Below are 14,351 nucleotides of genomic sequence, written 5' to 3' on the forward strand. Positions count from 1 at the left end.
CCCCTCTATTTATTAACCCCTTATGTCTATTTATTAACCCCTTCTGTTTTCTATCTAATACCGACCAGTACCAACTAATACCTGTAACCTATCTAATGCCCCTCTATTTATTAACCCACTAGTGCATTGCACGTGTGGTGCAGCTGGTGCCTAACCTTCATATTCATTTTCTGTCTATTTATTAACCCACTAATACATGAATAGATAAATCATAAACCTATTCAGCTTCAGATTCATTTTCTGAACCTATCCTAACCTGAAAACTAAATCCCTAACTTTTTCAGATTTTCAGAAACCCTAACCTTTGGGATCTTGCTGACGGTGGCGTCGCGACCGGTGCTGCTCCAAGCGGCGGCGTCGCGACCTGTTCTGGGCTTCTGGCGCATGGGAGAAGAAGCAAGGCTGGTGCACGAGAGAAGAAGCAAGAAGGCAGAGGCAGAAAAAGGCGATCGAAGGTATGGAGGATGTTTAAAACTGAAAATCCTTACCCAAACGGCGTCGTTTTGGGTTTGGATGTTTTTATTTTATTTTATTTTTTTTTAAAAGGAACAGACAAGGCGCATGGACACCTTAAGGCGCGCCTCCGCCTCCTCGTCTCCGACGAAGCATTTCGCCTACTCCAGCAAAATAGAGGCGTTTGCCTCACCACCCAGCCTCAAGGGCGCCCTAGGCGCGTCCCGAGGTGAGTTCTTTAAAACATTGGTCTATATATAGGCTCTTTATGCAAAGGGATCCCCATTTTTTGAAAAAAAAAATAGGGATTAGGTGTGGGGCCCACTCCACATCGAATTTCAACGATTTAAGCCGTCTATTTGTAAGTCTCGATTCATAGATCATCATTGCAAAAATTCAATTCAATCTAAAACCATTTGCCTAATTAATTATCAAGATTAAATTTTATTGTTTCTTATATAACAAAGTATTCGTTCATTACTTTGAACCCAATTAAATGTCTTAAACATTTACGAATTGGCTAATATTTTGCAAGGATGATCTATGAGGTACAATTTGAAAAATAAACGGTTCGAATTATTAAAGTTCGATATGATGTAGACCCCCAACTAATCCTTATTAAAAAAAAAGTAGGAATCCCTTTCGGCTTATACAGCTAAATAGATTGCAGCTAAACCTAATTTAAGAAGACGCAAATATTTTACATGTATTTCTTCAATGCATGGGTTGTAAAGCGTGCAATACAAACTCAAACAAAATCGTTACATGCAGCCAATATTCTGTTATTTTGTGTCCCCACCCCATCTGTTACACGGACCAACATGTACGCTTATGATTTCACGTTTCAAACTCAAATAAAATCGTTTTGCATGCAAACAATTGTGTGTTCTTTGGCCTACGATTCAAGGTATATGGACCCCGTTGTTGCACTATTTCATACCATATCGAAGTGTGATACATTGCTTGCTTTTCAATTTTGACTCGCTATTTCTATATTTATATGAAGAGAAATGCTAATATTCTTTTAAAAATGGAAATCTCCGTTACCTCATGTTTTCAACGGAATTCTTATGTCAAGATTATAAAATAATGTAAAAAAAAAATGATGAAAAGTACCATTTTGAGTCATCTTAACATTTCTTTTATATAAATTATTACTCACCGACAACGTCTGGGCAAACTACACTACTACATGCATGCATCTTGCCACGCATCAAAGTAAGGATCGGTAACTTTTTCGATTTAACGATTTTTTTTTATGTTACAAAGAACAATTAAAAGAGAAAGATGTTGGTCATTCATAGCCACGTTGTGCATGCATGTCAATGATCATCGTCTAATAATTTTCAAATACAAACCTCCAATGCGGTAAATGCTTTGAAAAGTCTCTTGTCAGTAATTTAATTAACTCATGACACATTTAAAAGATAAGAATTTTAATTATTCTGATTCTTGAATGAGTTTGTTGACCGTAAGAAGTATGAGGTATTGCACACCCTTATCACTACAAGGAAAAAACTTCGGGCGTCGCTATAAATATAGGGCGACAAAACTTTATCGGTTAAATTCCTCTCGGCAAAGCTGTCGTAAAATGTTTTACTCGACATTTAAGACTGTCCGTCGAGTAAGATTTTTGCTTGATAACAATTGCGATGAACCGCCGTCGATTAAGTGTGCCTTGATCATCGAGGCCCGACGAACATAATTTCAGTCGATGAAAGTCGTGCAAAAATTGAGTTTATTTCAAAGAAAAATTTTTGCAAAATGTTTATCCGACGAAGGTGTCTTCAGGTTTAGGGCTGGACACGGGCTAGGCCTAATTTTGAAGGAACCGGAGCTTAAACGAAACGGGCCCAGCACGGCCCGGTACATCATATTTCATTACAGGAATTGAACCAAACCTGACCCGTTTGAAACGGGCCGGGCCCAAGGTTCCCCCTTTTTTTTTGGGAAAAAACAATTACATCATCACAAATTCAGTTTCAAACATTTCATTCCAACCATTTCACCGGCACAGATTCAAAAACTGCACAAAACTGCACAAATTCAAAAACTGCATTTTACACAGATTCAAAAAGTGCACAGATTCAAAACTGCACACACACACACACACACACATATATATATATATATATATATATGTATATCCAACAATATAATAAAGGAATTGACCTACTAACCACTCTTCAAGATAAACAAATAGCATTTCAAATGCATCAAACATAACCTAGTAGCAACTTATACTGAGTTGTAAGTACAAATATATTATTAAACAAAAGTTCATAAATAGCAACGGATGTAAGTACAACTACAAGCTATAAGTATGTTATAGGTAGGGGCAGTGAAACTTTGTACCGAGCTGTTATAAGTGATGAATGACCAGCGGATATGTGTCCAGCACTTGAAATATGATATCTTTGTACCGAGCTATTAAGGAGCACTCGTGCCCTGAAAAAAAAAAGTGATACAATTGAGGCAAGCTTAAATACAGTTAAGGAGCAAGTATGCAACAAACTACAACCTCTTATAAACACATGTACATAAAATATCAAAAAAGCCCTATCGTAAAAACAAACCAACTTCCTAACTTAGGAAAGAAAAAAAACAGTGTCCTAATTTAATTATTTTCCAACACTCTCTTCAAAACCTTATTTTCCAACAATAGTACCCAAAATTCAATGAAACAAATAAAAAATAACTCAGAAATATCTGGAATTATTCGATAATGGTATTGAAGTATGCAGGTAATCGTGAGCTACTTGTTTGTGGACAAGGAAAGCAACTTGCTTTCTATTTCCACAAAACAAAAAAGGAACTGGAGCAAGTTGAAAAGTTTCAACTTCAATATACTACATCCATTATCCAAAATTAGTTACTGCATGATTAAGTAATACACCTATTCAATTCCAACCACATCAGGACCTCTATATAAACCCACAACGTATTCTTCCTTCTCCCTTTACAATATTCATATACAAATTAAGCTTAGCCTATTGAGGTTCTAAAATCTGGTCTGACCTACTTATTATATTTATAACAGAATGGCCAACACTACTGAAACTTCCTCATTGACTGAAAAGTGAAAAGCACAATCTCATTTAAGGACCACAATACAGAATCTGCATATGTAATACAAAAAAGCCATCCTGATACAAGTGTTGTGCACAAGAAAACGCAAGCGTCATACACACACAACACACACACATAGTCCTCTCTTGCGGAGAGTGATCAGAGCGCAAGGAGGGACAATCTATTACATTTTCAAATATCATATTACTGACATTGAAGATAATCTAATGACCTTCAATCTTACGAAACACAGAAATGGTACTCAGCACTAAAACACATTGATTATTTGAAGCTTCTCAAGTCCTTCACCCAAATGTTTCGAGGACGACAAATAAAACCGAAAACAGAGAGAACGAGAAACAACAAGAGTTTCATCGGACTTGAGAAATCATCATAGATCTTGCCTTAATTCCAGGGAAAAGCCATACATAGAAATTATCCAAACAGATCCACAATTCCTTCACCCAAATGTTCATGCATTCATCAAATTACTCCCACCTAAAGATTTAGGCTCTAATCAAATCCTATTATTCATGCATTCATCAAATCCTCCACATCAACAAAAATAAAATTCGGAGAAGTAGACTTACGGTAGCTGGCGAAGTAACAGATGTCGTCGAGGTCGAAGGCTGACTGGATGGTTGGTGGTGGTACCATTGTGTTAGTCGCGGTGGCGATGATGGGCATTCTCTGGAATGTCGTCGGAGTAGGGATTCGAGGGATGGTTGAGAGGTGGGATTTTGAGACTGAGAGAAAGACTGAAAATCTGAAACTGATTTTGGAACCCTAGGTTAGAAATTAACGGTTCAGATTGCATGATAGGTTATCATTCAATCTCGACCGTTGATTATAATTAGAAACCGGTAGGTCCGGGGCCCCGTTTTTCTAAGGTTTAGGAACCGGCCCGCCCTTTAAATAACAAAGGTCCGGCCCGGCCTGCCTCGTTTGTTAAAAAAAAAAAAGGACCCAGCCCGTACCCGCCCCGAACCTACATTACCCGTCCCAACCTGCGATTCCTCTACCCGTTTGCCTACCCCTAGTCGGGTTAGTTGACCTTTAAACGAAGATTTTAATAAAATAAAATTTACTTGTTTTTGTTAGCAGACAAAGGTGTGGTCGGGAAAGATTTTAATAAAATAAAAATAAATAAAATATTTAATTATAAAAATTAACAAAAAATAATAATATAAGAATATTAAACCCATTTATTTAATTAATTAATATCAGAGTCCATACAATTTTATTGAAAATAAAAAACATAATTGTTTCGGTTGACAAAAAGTTTCACTCGCCCAACGGCTTCACTTGTTCCACGAAAGATCTTATTTTCAGAATTTATACAAAGCCACTCTCGCTAGTCTCTCCTATTCTGAAATTCATCGGGTGAATGGTTCAGAGCTCCTTAATGACTTGCATAAGTATTGTAATGGGTGCGGAGCTCGACCATCCATTGTTTGAATGTTATAGTCTATAACCGATTAACGTAATTCACCGTAACGGGTTCTTCAATGTTGATATTGAAATTGATCCAAAATACACAAGAAATAAGTGTTAGTTATATGAATACAAGAATATAGTAATGAAATATAATAACTAAAACGGTTTTTATCACAACTGGTTTTTGAAATTGACTCACCATATCAAGATGGGATTGAAATTAATAATCAATAAATGTAGTCCCTGAAAATGAGCGTCACAAACCAATGTAGTCATCCGTTACAATTCCGTCAAAATTTCTATTATGTGTTAATGTGACACATAACTGGATCCCACATGTCAAATTAAAAATTGTCATGTAGATTAAAAATGTTTAAATAATAAAAACCAATTTTTTGTTTTATATAACTAAAAACTTAAAAAATAAAAAAGGAAAAAAATAAGAAGAAGAAGATGAACTGTTCATCATCCACCGCCTAGAGCCTAGCCGATTTTTCCACCCGATTTGGAAGAAAATGCATCGGGTCACCATCACCTAGGCCCTTTTTTATAACAATGACCACTACAATTGCACCCCACCCCACCCTGTCATACATGTAACCACAGTGGACAATACCCTTGTAGGTGCCTGTTTAGTCGAGCTGGTACCAGGTATTGATGACATCGACAAATTGAAGACATGTGGCCTCCATTGTATCGCCGAGACCGCTCGATAGCGCCTTCACATATAGTGAAATGGGCGGCTTTTTGGGCAACAGTGGTGGTTGTTCGTCGCAGGAATCTTCTGGCGGACGAGCACACAGCTCCCCTGGGAGAATGGCGTCGGTTGAGGGTATCTGTCGTACTTCTGCTTTCTTCTCCGGCTCGCTCGGGCAAGCCTTTGTCGGGCAGATCTTGGTCGGGCAAGACACACTTCGGGCAAGGCTCGTCGGGCAGTTCTGAAAGAGAAGGACAGAGTTAATTTGAAAGGGTGCCTTTGTGGGGCCTTAGGTGTAGGCCTTAAGGCTCATAATCAAGATTAACTTTGTCGTGCTCAGGCGTGCCACTGCCATCTTCAGTATGGCAGATGTTGAATGGGTGTTAAGCTTTGATTGAATATGTATACGCCCGAGAAACCAAGTTAGATATAACAGGTGCCTTTGTGGGGCCTTAGGTATAGGCCTTGAGGCTTCCTGTCAAACTAAACCAGCGCTTGGATGTATCATATTTGGTCTTTTATGGTTGCCAGAGTCTTATCACTATTATACCTTTGATTATCTGAATCCAAGAGGTAGGACGAACCCAAATGAGTGCCTTTGTAGGGCCTTAGGTATAGGCCTTGAGGCTTCCCATCAGAGTTAATCCTTATACTCGGACCAACTAGACCGCAACATGAAATGAAGCTAAATAGATGCCTTCGTGGGGCCTTAGGTGTAGGCCTTGAGGCTTTCTATCATAATTCACTCCATGCTTAAGCCTTTTCTACGAATCAAGATATAATAGCAACAAAACGGAGAAATAGATTGATTACTTGCGCCCCAAGTAACTTCGGACTTCTCGCTTATCAAGGATTGTCGTGGATGGGTTGAGTCCACATAGAGTTCTTTTTTATGCCTTGAGGCCAAGGACTTTTAAGCTGATCTTTAAATTACATGCCCGCCGGGCTTAAGACTTAGATCTGATTTGAACTCTGACGCGATTCAGATCGGATTCAAGTGCTGAAGACTCATTTTCATTATGACTTTGCTAGAAATAACTTGTATATAACTGGGAATATATAACATGTTATTGTGCTTTTAAAAGAAAGAAAAGACAAAGACAGAGTAAAGATAGTCGGGTAAGTTTGAACCTTATCGGCCAAGGCTGAACTTTTTACAAAATCTATCTTTGTGGCTCTGTCAGAGGTCTGAAAGCTTTTAGAGGGGTTGACGGGGGAGAAGAGGATACAAAATGAATCGATACCACCATGAACAAGGTAGCAGAGCTATTACAGGGGTTTGGGAAGGTTTATCCCGAATGGGATGAAGGCTTGTGCTGACTACAGCTTCGTTGAAGGCAAATCTGGCTTGAGCAGAGTTTTGGCTTTTGTTTGTTTGTTTGAGTGTCCCTAATTCTGTCTTCTCTTCCTCCTTTTATAGACGACTTCAGCTTGGGTTCCTGTAGCAATAGCGGTGCCCGAATGCGGTTTGGTGATGACTCACTAGCTTTTTTACATGAATGCCACCAATAAAGTACTTTATTGGGCTGTGTAGTGACTGAATAGCCTACCCCCTGTGGTCTTTGAGCAGGTAAGCAGGTGGCCTTTGTAACTTGTGCCCAGCCGAAAGCCTCTTTCCTGCCTCCTAAGTTTTCCTCTGGGCCTTGGGTTTGGGCCGACTTTCTCTCTGGCCCAAAGTTCAGATTTTATCCCAAACAGTGCCCCCTTCAATTGATGTTAAGGTTGGGATCCCAAGCGCCAACATTAAATGAATAACAGCATGCGTGCCCTTTGAGCTTCTTGCGACCTTTAAACTGCCTTCTGGTTCTCTATAAATTCTGGCTTTGGAAACCCTTTTCAAATCATCACCTCTTCTTCATTTTGGTCTTCACCCTTCATCCACCTTGAATCCTTCCGTCTCCCCACTGAGAAATGGGTTCCTCAGGTTTTGAGTGGAGTTTTCTGAAACTCCCCTTTCGTGAGAAAAAAGAAAGTTTTCACCTGATGATTGCTACCTCCAACACCTTTGGTCGATCACCCCTCTACCTCCAACACCCTTGGTCAGGCGGTCTCCTCTTGATGACTGATCTTCCCACAACTTGTGGTGATAAGTCGGGCTTCATCATCATACATGGTGAAGATCTTGTGGGAGGGTTCTCTACCAAGCTCATGTTGGCCGCACAACCCGATCACCTGATTGGGTTTCAACCAAGAAGATAGCGGGAAACCAGTTGAAGACACCAACACTTTCAGAGAGGATCAAATGTAATACATAAGATTTGGTATCTTGTAATCTCATCAATTTGTCGACATGAAATAAGTATTTTTATCTATTTCTGCATCTCTGCCTTCTTTAAATGTTTGGATGAACAAAATACCGTATGTGAATTTCTAAGGTCCGTCTCACTCTGCTCCCTCTTCGATATAGCAATCCCTAACATCCCATAATGTAGGACAATATTTCTTCAAGAATTTTGCATTAATAGGGTGTTTCTGCTCATTGCCTTCGAGGTCTGCTAGATAATATCCTCCTTTGTTCAAAACCCGACTAATAATAAAAGGACCTTCCCATGTCGGGCTCCATTTCCCGAAGCCACGCAGCTGAGCGCCTAGCGGGAGGACCGCTTTCCACGCTAAATCTCCTTCCTTGAAAGACTTTAACTTCACCCTTTTGTTATAAGCTCGGGCAACAGCAATCTTTCCTTCTTGAATCTGGTTCAAGGCTTCAATTCGGGCTGCATCCAGATCTTCAATACCTTGACACATGGCTTCGATATATTCTGCACTATGCAACCCAAATTGGTTTTGAATTCTTACGGAACTGACGTTGATTTCCATAGGAAGCACTGCATCTTGCCCGAAAGTCAAGGCATAAGGAGTCGTGCCTGTCCCCGCTCTTTTAGAAGTCCGGTATGCCCACAACGTGTTCCCTAGCATCTCATGCCACCTTTCTGGACTATCAATCACCATCCTTTTAATAATGTTGACCAAGATCTTGTTGCTAGCCTCTGCTTGCCCATTTGACTGAGGGTAGTATGGACTGGATTGGATCATCTTTATTTTGTACTTGCTTGCAAACTCTTCAACCTCCTTTGAAATAAAAGATGGCCCACGATCCGTTACTATAGTTTCAAGCACCCCATACCTGTGCAGGATCTTGGTCTCAATAAAATTCTTGACCACGGCTGAAGTTATGGATTTTACTGCCGATGCTTCTACCCATTTGGTGAAGTAATCCGTTGCCACAATTATGAAAGTATGTCCCTTACTAGAGGCCGGATAAATCTGCCCGATGAAGTCCATTGCCCATCCTCGGAACGGCCAAGGCTTGACCACTGGATTGAGAGGTACTGATGGTACGTGCTGGAGAGGTCCATGTCTCTGACATTCTTCACATCCGCGGGCATAGGACTTACAATCTTTTTCCATGTCGGGCCAGAAATAACCATACCTTCTGAGTAGCCATCTCATCTTTGTTCCCGCTTGATGTGCTCCACATATTCCCTCATGTACTTCGGCCATTACTCTCATGGATTCCTCTAGGCCTAAGCATTTTAATAGCAACCCATCTGGGGTCTTTCTCAACAGATTTTTTGTCCACAAGACATACTTGGTTGCTTGCTGCCTGTTCTTCTTACTTGTGGGTGAAGAAGGATCTTTCAGATACTGAGTAATAGGTGTCCTCCAGTCTTCCACCTCGGTCACTAGAACCATTACATCCAGACTGAACCTCCGATCTAAGATAGAGGGAAGGTTTCTTGTTTGGATCTCAACATCAACACCATACTTCATTTCTTGTATTGGCACTCCTGAAGCTAGTTGCGCCATTTCATTGGCTGCCAAGTTAGATCCCCTAGGAATGTGATTGACTGATATCTCAGACTCCCACAAACTCAGCAGTTGTGTTGCTGCCATATAGTACCCTGCCATAGTGATATGTCTGCATTTGAACTCGCCATTTAGTTGATTTATCACTAACTCTGAATCACCAAAGATCTCTACTTCAGTTGCCCCCAAGTCCATCAGGATTTCCAGGCCGATAATCAATGCCTCATACTCCGCCCGATTATTGGTATTTTCTTGATAATCAAGTAGGAAGGAATAGTAATGATAAACCCCTTGAGGGTTTATAATCACAATTCCAGCTCCTGCTGCCTTCTGAGTGTAGGATCCATCGAAATATAGCTTCCAAGGTGTAATCCAAAGACCTGCTACTCTCCTTATCTCTTGCTGGATCCAATCTTCTTTGCCCGAAACATCACTTCTTGGTGGGATCCATACATTAGCAACTTCTAAACTTCCCGAGATATTGATTTCCTCGCTTTGAGACTCCTGATGTTCGGTCAGGAAGTCAGCAATTGCCTGGCCTTTGACTGCCCTCTGGGGTATGTACTGAAAACTGAATTCTGATAATGCTAGAATCCACTTCCCAATCCTCCCTGCTAGCATAGGTCTTGACAACATATACTTTATCACATTTGTTTTGGCGATAATGTGCACATGACAAGGTAGCATGTAATGCCTTAGCTTGCTGGCAGTAAAATATAGAGCCAAACACAGTTTTTCCACCGGAGAATATCTTGTTTCTACCTCGGTCAGAATTCTGCTGAGGTACTACATAGCCTGCTCTTTTCCTCCTTCATTATTCTGGGCTAGTAGACTCCCAATTGATCTTTCCGATGCAGAAATATATAGTTTCAATGGCTTTCCCCTTTGAGGTGGCACCAGCACTGGTGGGGAAGTTAAGTAAGCCTTGATGCTATCAAATGCCTGCTGGTGGGTTGGCCCCCACTCAAAATTCTCCCTATCCTTCAATCTCAGTAGCGGAGTTAGTGGCTGGATTTTGCCCGCCAAATTGGCAATGAATCTCCTTAAGAAGTTGATTTTACCTAGCAATCTCTGAAGCTGTACTTTGTTGGTAGGTGGAAGTGACTCTAATATTGCTCGAGACTTATTTTTGTCCATCTCCACACCTCTCTGATGCACCAAAAATCCCAAAAAATTGCCCGCTCTTACTCCAAAAGCGCATTTCTTTGGATTCATCTTCAACTTGTGGATCCGCATCCTCATCAATGCTTGCTTGAGGTCCACGAGATGCTGCTCTTCTGTCTTAGATTTCACCACAATGTCATCGATATACACCTCCATGCTTTGGCCAATTAAATCATGAAAAATGGCATTCATTGCCCCTTGATACGTGGCGCCTGCATTTTTGAGCCCGAATGGCATGACCAGATATTCATATGCCCCCACATGACCAGGACATCTAAAAGCTGTCTTATGAATATCCTCTGGCGCCATCTTTATTTGATTGTAACCGGCATTTCCATCCATAAACGATAAAACTTTATGCTTTGCTACAGCATCTATGGATAAGTCAGCCATGGGCATGGGATATTCATCCTTTGGTGTGGCGCTATTAATATTCCTATAATCAACACAACACCATACTGCTTTTGTTATAGCTTTTAAAACGGGTACAATGTTGGCTAGCCACTCTACATATTTGGCTGGTCTAATAAAGCCAGCTTTCACCAGCCTTTCAATTTCTTCTTTGACTTTTTCTTCTATCTCCTTTGACATCCTTCGTGGTGCCTGCTTGACAGGTTTATATCCTTCCTTGATGGGCATTCTATGTTCCACCAAGGCTGGGTCTAATCCTGGCATCTCGGTGTAATGCCAAGCAAAACAATCTTTGAATTCTTGCAAAAGAGAGATAATCTTGGCCCGATCCTCAATCCTTAATAAACCGCTGATTTGAATTGGTCTCGGATCCTCTTCTGTGCCTAGATCAATAACTTCCAATGGATCCTGGACTTCTGGAGGTGGCTTATCAGGTTCTGCACACAAAAATTCAACTAACTCCGGGTTTTCGGGCAGACCGTCTGGCTCGTCTATATCGTAGACGCATTCGGCCATTTGAATGGCCTTATCTAACTCCTCTGTGCAAGATTCTTCCTCATTTTCCTGCTGGCTGGTAGAAACTTTCCCCTGCCACTCCTGCTCTTCTTTATCCAAGAGTTTTTCTTCCTGTCTTCTTCCCTTTCCATACACCAACAGTCTTTTAATCAGGGATCTGACTGCCATGACCTGATCTTTCTTCTTTTGTTCGATCATTGATGGTATAGAGAGTTTGGTATAAGACAGGGTCTCTCCCACTCCTCCTTGGTAAGGAGCATCCCTTGTTCTAGAAGCTTTCGGGCCGTCACCTTGGTAGGGCGGCCGTTCTCATCAGCTCCTAAACATTTCAAAATTCCCACGTTGGGATTGTAGAAATTTGCTTCTGCAACATTAGCTGAGGGGAGGAACGGCCGTGATTCGGCCTCTACCAACTCCCAAAAGCTTGATCCTTCAGTACTTGCCTCGTGGTATACAGCCACTTGTTGATGAAGAGTAGAAGGTATGGCTAAACTTTGATGAATCCAATCTCTTCCAAGTAGGGCCCCGTAAGTGGAAGTGCAGTCTACTACAAAGAACGCCAACATTATTTTCTTGGACCCCAGATCTACCTCCAAAGGTAATATCCCATGAGTCCTGGTGATGGCACCTGAAAAGCTCGAGACTGTAAGGTTTGTGGGAATAAGATCTTCAGTGCTTCTCCCCATCCTCTTCATCTGCTTGGCTAGCAATATGTTAACAGCCGCTCCTCCATCAATCAAAATTCTTTTGAAAGGTACACCTTCCAGATGAGCTGAAACGTATATAGGCTTCAGGTGGTTGGCCAACGAAATACTTGGGCGGCTGAACACCATTTTATCTGTGTAAATCCGTAGGGGACCACCTTTAGGTACTTTTGAGGATTCAACCTTGCCTGAGTCTTCCTCTGTAACTACCTCCACATTGACGTGAGCCATCATCGGCTCAGTTGTTAAATAATCACCTTCCATGGTAGTGGGCTGGTCAGGCCTGGCGCCAAACATGGCGGATAATACATACGTCATGTTGATGTGGAAGTTGCTGGGTTCGAGCAAGTCCTCCTTCTTGCTCCCAATGTGATCCATGAACTCGTCTAACCAGGCCATTGCATCGGCTGGTAGTAAGGGCTCTGGTATCCCTTCCTGTTGTGGTTGATTCATGTCTCCGTACAGCGCTTGCTTTGGAACTTCACCAAACGGATCCAAAGGCAAAAAGGTTGGTTTCCTCTCAGATGCAACAGTTTCCTCATGGGTAGGCCCTGGCCTCCAACCAGGTGTTGGCATCATAGTCAGATCTTCCTGAGCCCTTCTTAAGATCCTATACTTGCCAGGATGTTGGCTTTGTGGCACATGATTCCCCATACCCTCCGTCTTGCCGTTGGCCCTTTCTACTTCCTTCTTACTTCGCCAACGAAGCTGACTACTACTTCCAGATGTTGCCCTCTCTGGCTTTTGATTTTTTGAGGCTTCAGAGGTGATGGGGGTCATCAGGGAATTCATGTAGGCTTTGTGCTGCCTTTGAACCCTTCTGACCATGGATGCTCCCATTGGTCTGGTGGGCTGCCCATATTTTCCAACTACATACCATTTCCGCCCACGATATGCAGGAGCTGCTTTCTTAACAGGATTAGCTATCCCATCAGTTCTTCTGACTTCCTTCCCCTTTTGGCCATTTTGAAGCTGCTCTGTACTTCTTTGGAGTTTGGCTTCCATGTCCTCTGCCTCGTCAGAAACTTCATAGTTTCGAAACTCGTCAGAAACTTCATAGTTTCGAAATACTTCTGACAACGCCTTGGGTTGGGAATCACCTCCTAAACGTTGAAAAACGCTTCGGGAAGTATTTTTTCTTGTTGCCTGCTTAAGCCTTTCGCGGGCTTCTCTTTTAATTAACTCGTGATCAATAAGGACTCCAGCTGGGGGAATCTCGAGTTCACATTCACACTGGCATTTACTACACATAACCAGCCCTTTGATTATGGCAGCCTTTGGGTACTCGGATGGTTTGCCTATCCCTTCCGTAGGTCGTTTGGCTAGTTTCCCTTCTTCTTCTTCCCTTATAATTTTCCCTTTTCCTTTCTCTGCCCAGGTCATGTTGAGCATGTTTACCGGGGCTTCAGAAAAGGGCAACATAGGGTTGACTATGACTACCTCATCTGGTTGGGTAGTCCTGTGTCTTTCTCCTTTGGGAGGAGCCAAACCTGTCTCATTTCTAGAGCCTAAGGAGGCTTCATTCAGTCTCTGTAGCATTTGAAACAATGTATTCTGTAAATCTTCTGGCATGTTTATCTTTATCTTCAGATCAGAGGATCCCACCGGGCGTGCCAAAACTATGTTCGTCGCAGGAATCTCCTGGCGGACAAGCACACAGCTCCCCTGGGAGAATGGCGTCGGTTGAGGGTATCTGTCGTACTTCTGCTTTCTTCTCCGGCTCGCTCGGGCAAGCCTTTGTCGGGCAGATCTTGGTCGGGCAAGACACACTTCGGGCAAGGCTCGTCGGGCAGTTCTGAAAGAGAAGGACAGAGTTAATTTGAAAGGGTGCCTTTGTGGGGCCTTAGGTGTAGGCCTTAAGGCTCATAATCAAGATTAACTTTGTCGTGCTCAGGCGTGCCACTGCCATCTTCAGTATGGCAGATGTTGAATGGGTGTTAAGCTTTGATTGAATATGTATACGCCCGAGAAACCAAGTTAGATATAACAGGTGCCTTTGTGGGGCCTTAGGTATAGGCCTTGAGGCTTCCTGTCAAACTAAACCAGCGCTTGGATGTATCATATTTGGTCTTTTATGGTTGCCAGAGTCTTAT

General features: G+C 41.9%; 1 long non-coding RNA gene across 1 annotated transcript; it reads right to left on the bottom strand.

Moving 5' to 3' along the window:
• Positions 1–2,638: 2,638 nt before the first annotated feature.
• On the bottom strand, positions 2,639–4,391 carry LOC126584731 (uncharacterized). Its single transcript, XR_007610104.1, has 2 exons — positions 4,113–4,391; positions 2,639–2,901 (listed from the first exon to the last, which is right to left on the bottom strand). It is a non-coding gene; the product is annotated as an uncharacterized LOC126584731 (long non-coding RNA).
• Between the last annotated feature and the right edge of the window lie 9,960 nt (positions 4,392–14,351).

Source organism: Malus sylvestris, chromosome 10 (assembly GCF_916048215.2).
Source record: "Malus sylvestris chromosome 10, drMalSylv7.2, whole genome shotgun sequence".
NCBI classification, from domain to species: domain Eukaryota; kingdom Viridiplantae; phylum Streptophyta; class Magnoliopsida; order Rosales; family Rosaceae; genus Malus; species Malus sylvestris.